The sequence below is a fragment of the Pseudophryne corroboree genome, chromosome 7 (assembly GCF_028390025.1).
Source record: "Pseudophryne corroboree isolate aPseCor3 chromosome 7, aPseCor3.hap2, whole genome shotgun sequence".
In the NCBI taxonomy this organism is placed as follows: domain Eukaryota; kingdom Metazoa; phylum Chordata; class Amphibia; order Anura; family Myobatrachidae; genus Pseudophryne; species Pseudophryne corroboree.
In genome coordinates, this window is record NC_086450.1 from 331,872,034 (window position 1) to 331,884,056 (window position 12,023).

At 44.5% G+C, this 12,023-nt stretch overlaps 1 protein-coding gene and 1 pseudogene across 5 annotated transcripts in view; both read right to left on the reverse strand.

Annotated features, from left to right (window-relative positions):
- The window catches only part of SNX29 (sorting nexin 29), a 1,242,095-nt gene that overhangs the window by 664,449 nt on the left and 565,623 nt on the right, over positions 1-12,023 (reverse strand). The gene's annotated exons all lie outside the window — the stretch shown is intronic.
- On the reverse strand, positions 9,500-9,618 carry LOC134947326 (5S ribosomal RNA; annotated as a pseudogene).

Genomic DNA, 12,023 nt, shown 5'->3' on the forward strand with positions numbered 1-12,023 from the left:
CCATCGTTGTCGGTCTAGGATTTTGTCAACAGACGCTTTAAACTAGCCCTAGGGCCGTGCCAATTGCTACTATTGTTTCATAATCCCGCCTTTCCTCCAGGTTTGTGTAAATCCTCCTTTACCATATGGCTGTCAAAAAATATTTTGTTACTTAAATTAAATTTTCACCGGCGTAAACTTTCCCCAATTTTCTGAAATACAAGAAAGAGTGGCACTCCCATTTTCTGCAAATTAAATTTTCATTCTAAGATTAGCTCGACCCTGGTTAGCAGACCCCTAACCTATTTTGAGTCTATTTGTTGGAAACGCTACTCTACTTTCCACTATTTATACCTTATGGTCTAATTTCCACTATTTATACCTTACTACGTGAGGAAGTAGGCCCTAACCGGGACCCTCACAAAGTAGCATGGGAAATGGATAAGGGAAACAGTTCGACGTGTTAAAATTAAGTAAAATATCTATAAATTGATATATCATTGGTATTATGCACCTTCTCAGCTGAAAGCCATGTTCCCTGACACTTCAGATAGGTGCTGGAGGGGATATTTGGATGAGGGTACTTTTTTACATATATGGAGGACCTGTCCAAAACTTGCTGGTATATGGCAGGAGGTTATTAAAATCCTCTCGCACCTATTTGAAACTGCAACTGCTTTTGGTCCTAAATATTTCCTCCTTCCCTTGAATCTTCCTGTCCTTACCCGGCATCAAAATAAACTGTTTCTGCATATTGTCTCTGCCATGACTTGTCAGATAACAGCTGAGTGGAAAAATCCCACAACATCACCTATGCAGGCAATTGTGTCACATATTTGGTATGTCTACAAAAAGGAATATATGACTGCTATTATTCCTCAAAATTTTTTAATAAAATCTGGACACCTTAGCTCGTTGGCCAAAAAGCTTCATCTCCATTTAGTACTTAATTTTTTCATTTAATATTGTTTATCGGCTTTATGGCTAGGTCACCCCCTAATTCCTTTCCTCTTCTTCTTTAGGCTTTCCCTTTGTCTTTTTCAGTTTCTCCCTCTTTCTAATCCTCCTGACGGTTTACCACACTGTCGCTGCGAGATTATGTTTTTGCTCTTATACTTTCTTTAAAAATTGATCACTTTTATACTGTTTAGCTATCTCAAACTTTGCATTGCATGTAGGCTATGTGATTTATGGTTTGGTTTTATTTTGAGAGAGACCTGTTTGTTGTATCTTATTGTGATTCGCTCAATAAAATATGTGGTTTAATAAAAAATAATGCCCTGAAGTCAATAAGGAAGAACAGAGAGCCCAAATCTTTAGAATAGTGTTAACTAAAAATTCTATGATTAAGTATTGGTTAAAATTGTAGTGATGTGCAACGCTGGGAAATGCTTTGCTGATTGAGACCCAAACAGACTAAAGCTACTGTACGTATAAACCTGAAAAGATTTAAGTAAGAATCTACAATTATTATTTTTATCCTGAGAGATGAAACGATTCTGAAAACATCCGATTCTGTGTACACCCTAACTTTCTGATTAAAAGGATTATTTGTCCTAAAGGTCTTGAAAGGTAATGTCCTCTCTAGATGACAGCTCATATTTCATTTCCCTTTTCATAATAAGGTGGGAATTCAATAGCTGTGGTAATTTACCACGGCTAATTGATGCCCCAGGGGTGCCCAATTAACACCGACCAGCTGAAGTCCCGAAACAAAATCCCTGATCAGTGTAGTTTTTTGGGGGTCCACATTAGTACCATGGGGATGTACCAAAGCTCCCAGTACGGGAGGGAGAGCGCGGAGGTTCCTGCAGAACCAATTGACCAAACTTTAGGTCCTCAGGGGCCAAAGTATCGAACTGTTAGAACTTAGCAAACGTGTTCGATCCTGACCAAGTAGCTGCTCAGCAAAGTTGTAAAGCCAACACACCCCGGGCAGCCGCCCAGGAAGAACCCACTTTATGAGTAGAGTGGGCATTAACAGATTTTGGACACGGCAAGCCTGCCGTAGTATAAGCATGCTGGATAGTAAACCTGATCCAGCGAGAAATCGTCTGCTTAGAAGCAGGACACCCAATCGTCTTGGGATCATAAAGGACAAACAGAGCGTCAGACTTTCTGTGACGAGAAGTTCTCTTCACATAAATCTTCAAAGCCCTTACAACATCCAAAGATTTGAAGTAATTGAGGAGTCAGTAGCCACTGGCACCACAATAGGTTGGTTGATATGAAAAGCCGACACAACCTTCGGAAGAAATTTCTGACGCATCCAGAGCTCAGCTCTATCTTCATGGAAAATCAAGTAAGGGCTCTTACAGGACAATGCCTCCAATTCTGACACCCGTCTAGCAGATGCCAATGCCAAAAGTGTGATCGCCTTCCAAGTGAGAAATTTGACTTCAACCTAGTGCAAAGGTTCGAACCAATCCGACTGCAGGAACTGCAGCACCACATTAAGATCCCAAGGTGCCGTAGGGGGCACAAAGGGAGGCTGGATGTGCAGAACCCCTTTCCAAAAAAGTATGAACCACAGGGAGGACAGCCAATTGTTTCTGGAAGAAAATGGACAAGGACGAAATCTGGACTTTTATGGAGCCCAAACGCAGGCCCAGATCCACACCTGTTTGCAGAAAGAGGAGAAACCGCCCTAGTTGAAACTCCAACGTAGGAAACTTCTTGGATTCACACCAAGACACATACTTTTTCCGATGGTAATGTTTAGACGTTACTCCTTTCCTAGCCTGTATCAGGGTAGGAATAACCTTGTTTGGAATGCCCTTCTGAGCTAAGATCTGGCGTTCAACTTCCATGCCATCAAACGTAGTCGCGTAAGTTTTGATAAGTGAATGGCCCCTGTTGCAGAAGGTCCTCGCGAAGAGGAAGAGGCCTCGGATCTTCCAGTAGTAACTCCAGAAGATCCGTGTACCAAGCCCTTCTTGGTAAGTCTGGAGCAATGAGGATCGCCTGAACTCTTGTTCTTTTTATTAGCTTGAGAATCCTTGGGATGAGTGGAAGTGGAGGGAACACATACACTGACTTGAACACCCACAGAGTTACCAGGGTGTCCACCGCCACTGCCTGTGGGTCTCTCGACCTGGATCAGTACCTTCGAAGCTTCTTGTTGAGGCCATCATGTCCATTTGAGGTGCGCCCCAAAGACTTGTCACCTCCACGAACACCTCTGAGTGGAGGCCCCACTCTCCGGATGGAGATCGTGTCTGCTGAGGAAGTCTGCTTCCCAGGTGTCCACTCCCGGTATGAAGATTGCTGACAGTGCCACCGCGTGTTTTTCCGCCCAGTGGATGATTCTTGTTACCTCTGACACCGCCTTGTTACCTTGTTACGTCTTGTCGGTTTATGTAGGCCACTGTTGTTACATTGCCCGACTGAACTTGAATGGCCTGATCTTTCAGAAGATGTGCTGCTTGTAGAAGACCGTTGTACACAGCCCTTAGTTCCAGAATGTTTATCGGAAGAATGGATTCCAGACTTGACCACCTTCCTTGGAAGTTTTTCTTTGGGTGACTGCACCCCAACCTCTGAGACTTGCATCCGTGGTTAGGAGGATCCAATTCTGAATCCCGAACCTGCGGCCCCCTAGTAGGTGAGAAGTTTGCAGCCACCAGAGGAGCGAGATTCTGGCTTTCGGTGACAGACGTATCCTCCGGTGCATGTGAAGATGAGATCTGACCATTGGTCCAGGAGATCCAGTTGGAAAGACCGTGCATGAAATCTTTCGTACTGAAGAGCTTTGTAGAAGGCAACCATCTTCCCCAGAAGGTGAATGCATTAATGAACCGATACCCGGGCTGGCTTCAGGACATCCTGGACGATTGTTGGTATCACTAACGCTTTATCCGCCGGCAGAAACACCCTCTGTACTTCCATGTCGAGGATCATCCCCAGGAAGGACAGTCTCCTTGTCTGCTCCAAATGCGACTTTGGAAGATTCAGGATCCATCTATGATCCTGGAGTAGTTAAGTTGAGAGAGCAATGCTCTGTAACAGCTTCTCCATGGAAGACGCTTTTATCAGCAGATCGTACAGATAAGGAATTATGTTCACTTCCTGCTTTCGGAGGAGTAGCATCATCTCCGCCATGACCTTGGTGAATACCCTCGGTGCCGTGGAGAGGCCAAACGGCAGTGCCTGGAACTGATAGTGACAGTCCAGCAGCGCAAATCTTAGAAAAGCCTGGTGAGGCGGCCAGAGCGGAATGTGAAGGTATGCATCCTTTATATCTAGGGATACTAGAAATTCCCCCTCCTCCAGAATTGAGATCACCGCTCTCAGAGACTCCATCTTGAATTTGAATTCCCTCAAATAAGGGTTCAATGACTTTAGGTTCAATATTGGCCTGACCGAACCATCCGGTTTCGGTACCACAAACAGGTTTGAGTAATAGCCCTTCTTTGTTAGGTGAGGTGGAACTGGAAGAATGACATTGGACCTTAGCAATTTTTTAATGACTTCCTGCGGGATAGCACTTTCTGTCAGCAAAGCTGGTAAGCCTGATTTGAAGAATCTGTAAGGTGGGAGTTCTTGAAACTCCAGTCTGTACCTCTGGGTAACAATATCTTGTACCCAGGGGTCTAGGCATGATGATGCCCAGACATGACTGAAATTTCAGAGTCTTGCTCCCACCTGCCCGATCTCCAGGCTGGGAGGTCCACCGTCATGCCGAGGATTTTGAGGAAGCAGAACCAGGTTTCTGTTCCTGGGAACCTGCCGGAGCAGGTTTTCTGGATTTCCCCTGACCTCCTCTAAAGAAAGTGGAAGCGGGTTTGGACTTTTTAACTTTCGCGATCCGAAAGGACTGCATAGTAGACGTAGGATAAGATTTCCTAGTCGACAGTGTTGCTGAGGGAAGGAAGGTTGACTTACCCGCAGTTGCCGTGGAGATACACGCATCTAATGCCTCCCCAAACAGAGCCTGATCTGTGAAGGGCAGGTTCTCCACACTTTTCTTGAATTCCGCATCCGCAGACCATTGGCGCAGCCAGAGTCCTCTGCATGCCGAGACAGCCATGGAAGAAGCCCTCGCATTAAGATGACCAAGGTCCTTCATGGCCTCCACCATGAAACCCGCAGAATCCTGTATGTGACGTAAAAACATTTAATATCACTTCTATCCATAGAATCCAATTCCTCTTGTAATGTGCCTGACCACTTTACTATGGCTTTAGAAATCCACGCACAGGCAATAGTGGGTCTTAAAGCTACGCCAGTAGCTGTGTATAGTGATTTGAGCGTAGTCTCAATCTTACGGTCAGCCGGCTCTTTTAAAGCGGTGGACCCAGGGACAGGTAAGACCACCTTTTTTGACAACCTAGATACAGAAGTGTCTACTACCGGCGGGATTTCCCACTTTTTCCTGTCTTCTTCCTCAGGGAAAGGAAAAGCAGTGAGAACCCTTTTTCGGATCTGGAATTTTTTCTCTGGGTTTTCCCAGGATTTCTCAAACAATGCGTTTAGTTCCTTAGACTCAGGGAACGTAAGGGAGGATTTCTTAGTGCCAGTAAAGTAAGCCTCAGCTACTTGCTCAGGTACCTTATCAGTAATGTGTAAAATGTCCCTAATAGCCTCAATCACGAGTTGCACCCCCTTAGCAAAGGATGCATCACCCCTCTGTATATCCCCGTCACCCTCCACTGTATCAGAGTCGGTATCCGTGTCAACTTGCATTGACTAGACAAGAGCACGCTTTTTAGGGTATACCAGTGTATACAGACTTTAAAAAAAACTTGTGTTTCAGTTTCATTTTGAGCTATCCGAGAGGAAATCTAGTATATCATTCCCCTAATAGAATCCACCCATGGGGGTTCGGATTCAGAAGGCTGAGACAAAACATTACAGTCCTGAGTACATGGGATAGACTCTTCAGGAGAAGGTACACACTCTGCAGCACAAGATACAAAGTTCCTAGACATGGTTATGTGAGCTATACAAACACACACACACACACACACACACACAAAAATGCAGATACAGTTTCCCCCAGAGTACCTTCAGAGAGACACAGAGTATAAGGAGCCAGCCACACAGCGCCCCAGTAGGCAGTTAATACACTAAACTGCCGGCGCTGACTGAATAACCTTAATAGATTACACAGTGATAAATACACTCTCCCCTCTGTCTATAACACCCTGGTACCGTAGAGGTATGCTTGAGTTATGTGGAGGGCAGCGCTCCCTGTCAGCATCTCTTCAGTGTGATCTGCAGGAAGAAAACGGCGCTGGTGAGTGCTGGATCCGCTCTGAGGAGAAGTCCCTCCCCCTGTAATGACGCGTCTTCCTGCTTTCACTGATTATACTGGCCCGCGGTGATTTGGCTACTAACAGTGGGATTAGCCCCTCTTAGCATCTGTGACCAGTGTAGGGTATTTGCGCTGGCCCAGGGCGCCCCTCACAGCGCCGCACAACAAGTACCGCTGAGCCCTCCGGAGCGCAGCCGGTCAGAGCTGCGCTCCCACCCTTGTGCGTCATACTCACCACTCTTCTTTCTTCTGGCTCTGTTAGGGGGTGACGGCCGTGCTGCGGGAGTGAGCGGTCGCCTCGTGGGCTTGCGATCAGCACCCTCAGGAGCTCAGTGTCCTGTCAGCGGAGATAGAGAACCATTAACTTCTAGAGTTGGTTCCTACTCCCCCCCTAAGTCCCACGAAGCAGGGAGGCTGTTGCCAGCAGCCTGCCTGTACCTAACACTCTTAAAAAAAACAATAAAACTAGAAAAACTCCTGGGAGCTCCCCTAGGTGTGACCGGCTCCACCGGAAACATTTTCTAAACTGAGTCTGGTAGGAAGGGCATAGAGGGAGGAGCCATCCCACACTATTGAACTCTTAAAGTGCACATGGCTCCCAAGGGACCCATCTATACCCCATGGTACTAATGTGGACCCCAGCATCCTCTAGGACGTAAGAGAAAGCAGGTAAAACACAGCACAAAGGGGCGGCGAGGAGGACGAGAGCAAAGTGGCGGAAGGAAACCAGGTTAGTCTCTGCAGTGGAGGGGGTCCCGACAAAAGGTTCACACGAGCCCAAGCTGGTGGATCCCCTCGCCAGGCAACGACAGGCACGACGCATTGCTCCAGCCTATGGCCCTGTCCTGTAGTTAGGATATACCATGGGAGCTGACCACGTAGCTGAGTCTGTCAGCCCTCATAGCCCATCTCCTGTTCTCTGGCCTGAAGAGGACACTCCGGTACACCATGTTAAAAACTTACAATGGCCGCAACTTAAAACGCTGTATATTAACACTGTAGGGGAGCGGGACGCTGCCCCCGAACACCGGACATATCCTGCAGCATTTGATTTTTCATTTGATTTTTTTCTTCATTGTCTTCACAGTTCTATATATTTGGGTACCAAATATACAGCTGGATTAATATATTTCTGCCTGTACCCAGTTTAAAACAGTGTGGGCTGGCTACCACATGGCTCAATAAACATACTCCACCGGACAATCTCCAATTCCAGGATCTGCCAGGTTCACACACTAGGCTGCTGACCACCTTTCAGAGGCCACAACAAGTCGGACAATTCCACTGATACAGTGCCGGGACAACCAGGAGTAACATAGTAACATAGTTCGTTTCTGAGGTTGAAAAAAGACAATTTGTCCATCGCGTTCAACCTGTTAGTGATCTCCTACACTGTAATATTTTTAAGACTAATTTAAACTGTGGTGAATGTTTAGCCGTTATGTCAATTCCTCTTTTTATTTTATTTATTACTATAGTGCATGGATTTACCCATCATAACCCTGTATATCTATTAGGAATTTATCTAGCCCATTCATAAAAGTAATGACCGAGTCCGCCATTAATACTCTCTCAGGATGGGAAATCCAAATACATAGTGGGCCTAATTCAGACCTGATCGTAGATGTGCTAAATTTAGCACATCTACGATCAGTCACACAGACATGCGGGGAGACGACCAGCACTGGGCTAGTCTGCCCTGCATGTCAGACCCGACCCCCCACAAAAGTACAAAACCATAGCACAGCGGCGAAGCTTTTGAACTTTAGGAATAGCTCCCTGCCAGCGCAACTCCTGCGCGCTGGCAGGAGCTACTCGTTGCTGTGAGGGTCGTAGGGGCTGTGTGTGATGTCATGCAGCCGCCATGGCCCACCCTCCCAACGGTCCAGGCACGCCTGCGTTGCCCATACCGCGCCCTCTAAATGGCGGCCAAATGCCACCGGCCCGCCTCCTTCCGCTTGCGATTGCAGGGCTGAGACAGCCGTCGGCTGTCTGGCATGTACCAGTGCACTGCGGCGCCGGCACATGTGCAGCTCAGACCTGATCGGCTGCGAAAATGCACAGCAGCGATCAGGTATGAATTAGGCCTATTGTCCTTACTGTTAAGAAACCTTTCCGTCTGTGTGTGCAAAATCTCCTCTCTAACCTAAGCGGGTGTCCCCATGTCCTTTGTGATGATCTTACCAAAAACAAATCCCACTCTAGCTGTGTTTTGACCCCTTATATATTTGTAAATGTTAATCATGTCCCCACCACTTAATCTCCTTTTTTCCAGTGTAAACATGCCTAGCCTAGAAAGCCTTTCCTCATATTCTAGCGTCTCCATCCCCTTAATCAATTTGGTCGCCCATCTCTGAACCTTTTCTAGTTCCAAGATATCCTTTTTGTAGTATGGTGCCCACAGTTGTGCACAGTATTCAAGATGTGGCCTTACTAGTGATTTATATAATGGGAGTATAACACTATCATCCCTTGCATCAATTCCCTGCTTTATGCATGCTAATACATTGTTTCCCTTTTTTACTGCATTCCTACTTTGGGTACTGCTGCTAAGTTTGTTATCTATGTGAACACCTAAATCTTTTTCCAGTACAGAATCCCCTCGTTTTTCCCCATTTAGTATGTAGGAAGTATTTTTGTTCTTGCTACCAAAGTGCATCACCTTACATCTGTCTATACTGAACTTCATACTCCATTTTGCTGCCCATGTATCCAGTTTAAATAAGTTGTTCTGAAGAGACTCAGCATCCCCCTCCGAATTAATAACCTTACACAGTTTGGTATCGTATCACAGTTACAAAGGAGAAAGAGAGACTCTGTGTTGGGGCACGCTTGAAAAACTAAAACTTAACTTTTAATTATAGTATGATAAAATTCTGGTACACAATTAAACACACATATAATATATAATATTTAAGGAGAAAGTCAATGATTCTTCACTTGCGAAGTAATAATTTTGGAGTGGCAGTTCTCCAAGTAATATTACTATTTAAGGTGACAGTGACACCTGAGATGAAAATATTAAGAATTTAATTTCAGTATAACAGAAAATTCTTCCAATACCTATTGTAATGGTATGTCCTGGTAACGATTAATCTGCTATTTCTAAATTTTCTGATCAATAAATGAAGTATGCAAAAGAGCTCTAGATGAGTATATGATCAGAAAGAAAGATTCAATTAGAAGAAGGGAATATAGATATGAAAATGGTAACAGTCAAAGGTTGCTCCAACACCTCTGCTTTTCACATGAATACAGAGGTATTTATTACTGCACCTAATATTCCCTGAAAGTCTCCCAACCAGGTACTAATCAGGCTATTCACTGCTTAGCTTCCAAGATCAGGCGAGATTGGGCGTAGCCAGTGAGATGTGGCAGTAATATCACATAGATTGTGAATGAGAGAGTGTATGGTTATTGGCATATACCAGATAGAGTACTTCTGCTGTCCATTATTGCGCACAGTTTCCCTGTTACTTTTAGCATTGCAGGGGAGTTATATGACTGGCGTCAGGATGAGAGAGTACTGAAAAAGTAAGATATAGGAAACGTATAGGTTCAGAGCCCGTCTTCTGCTGTTCGCTGTCATATAATTTAATATAGCGGACAGTGGATGAGAGAGGCGGGTTATCTGGGCCTATTGAGTAATGGTGTGAAATTACACAGATATCTTAAGGTTTTTGTTATGATAGTGCATAATTCAATTACATATTCTTAATCCTAATAGTAGTGGGCAAAGGGATTAATATTTCCGCTATGGCGATGCCCCTAGAGTACTACAGAAGAAGGCCGATGCCAGCTGTTGGGGATATCTCAAAGCCCACGTAATAGTATGAATTATATCTCACTAATTAGGGTATAGGAGTGAGAGAGAAAAGAGACATCAAAAAGCGTTGAATGTCTTAACACTGTAAATAGTGGGTAGCAGATTAAACAAAAAATATTAAACAATTAATGACAAAACCTTAACACTGTAAATAGTGGGTAGCAGATTAAACAAAAAATATTAAACAATTAATGACAAAACATTTTTTTGTCAAATATACGATACCAGGAGGTGAGTGGGCTGAACCGTGCACTGTTCAGCACCACTTGTCACAGACGGCCGTTTCACCTGAAGGTGGCTTGGTATCGTCTGTAAAAATTGACACTGTGCTCGCTAAACCTACTTCTAGATCATTTACGAAAATGTTGAACAATAGTGGTCCAAGTACAGATCCTTGTGGCACACCACTTAGTACTTAGTTCAATTTGAAAACGTTCAATTTACCACCACTCGCTGCTCCCTTTTATCCAACCAATTACTAACACAAGTGCAGATTGTGCTTCCTAGCCCAAGTGCTTTTAATTTGTAGATAAGTCTCATGTGAGGTACTGTATCGAATGCTTTAGCAAAGTCTAAAAAGATTACATCCTCCACTTTACCCTGATCTAAGTTCGCACTGTTTCATAAAAGCCTATTAAGTTAATTTGACATGATCTATCCTCCACAAATCCATGTTAGTTCCTATTAATAACCGTATTGGTTTCAAGGAACTCCTGTATTCTATCCCTTAAAATACCTTCCAGTACTTTCCCCACTATAGATGTAAGACTTACTGGTCTATAATTAACCGCCACTGCCATTATGTAGTGTTAGGACTGCTGATAGCGGAGAAGCCTTGACGCGGCCAGCAGCAAAACATGTCTTTGCAAATGCATGTGACCAATTTCTCAGAAATTCTATTACCAGATAGGATCAGGTATTGTTACAGGTCATTTTTAGTGTGCTGATGGGATACCGGGGGGGTTGTAAGGGAAGCACCCCCCCTCCTCTCTCTGTCTGTTTGTGACCTCTCTCCCTTTCTAGCGCCTGAGATATAATTATCTCCAGGAATGGTTCTGCAGCTACCACTGTTTGTCTGCATGTGTGAGAAAGGCATTGAATGGGAGCAGCATTTGGAAGGCATGCTGTTCCTTGTAGTGCTAATGGGAGATCCTGGGGATGGCTCCCAGGTAAGCTAGCCCTCTGTCTGGATGCATTTTTATATGAGGCTTTATCATGAGGCCTTACTGTAGACAGATCACATGGCCCTAAGTGGGCACTGCCATTACGTAGGTTAGGACTGCTGATATCGGAGTAGTCTTGACGCGGCCAGCAGCTAAACATGTCTTTGCAAATGCATGTGACCAATTTCTCTGAAATTCTATTACCAGATAGGTTCAGGTATTGTTACAGGTAATTTTTACTGTGCTGGGGGGATACCAGGAAGGGGGAACGGGGGATCACCCCCCCCCCCCCTGTCTGCTACTTCCTCACTTAAATAAGCAGTGGGACATTATCACTGCTGAGGTTATGCGTCAATCCCGCCATCTGGTCCTCTCTTGTGAATACAGATGAGAAAAACTTGTTTAATTTTTCTGCTATGTCATTGTCGTCTTTGATTAGGATGCCCAGATTGCCTTTTAAAGGGCCTATATTCTCTTTCTTTAATCTTTTGCTGTTGATGTATTTAAAAAACTTTGTGGGGCTTGATTTACTTTCCTTTGCTATCAACGTTTTTGTTTCTATTTTAGACGCTCTGGTTTATTTTTTGCATATTTTGTTACAATCCTTTTAGTACTGGAATGGCTCTGCCTTCCCGTCCGATTTATACTTTTTGAATGCTCGCCTCTTTTTAGCCATTAGTTCCTTAATCTTTTTGTTAAGCCACATTTGGTTGGAATTATTACTCCTTCATTTGCTGCCCATGGGAATTAACTTACGAGTATAACTAGCAAGCAACGTTTTTAATACATCCCATTTCTC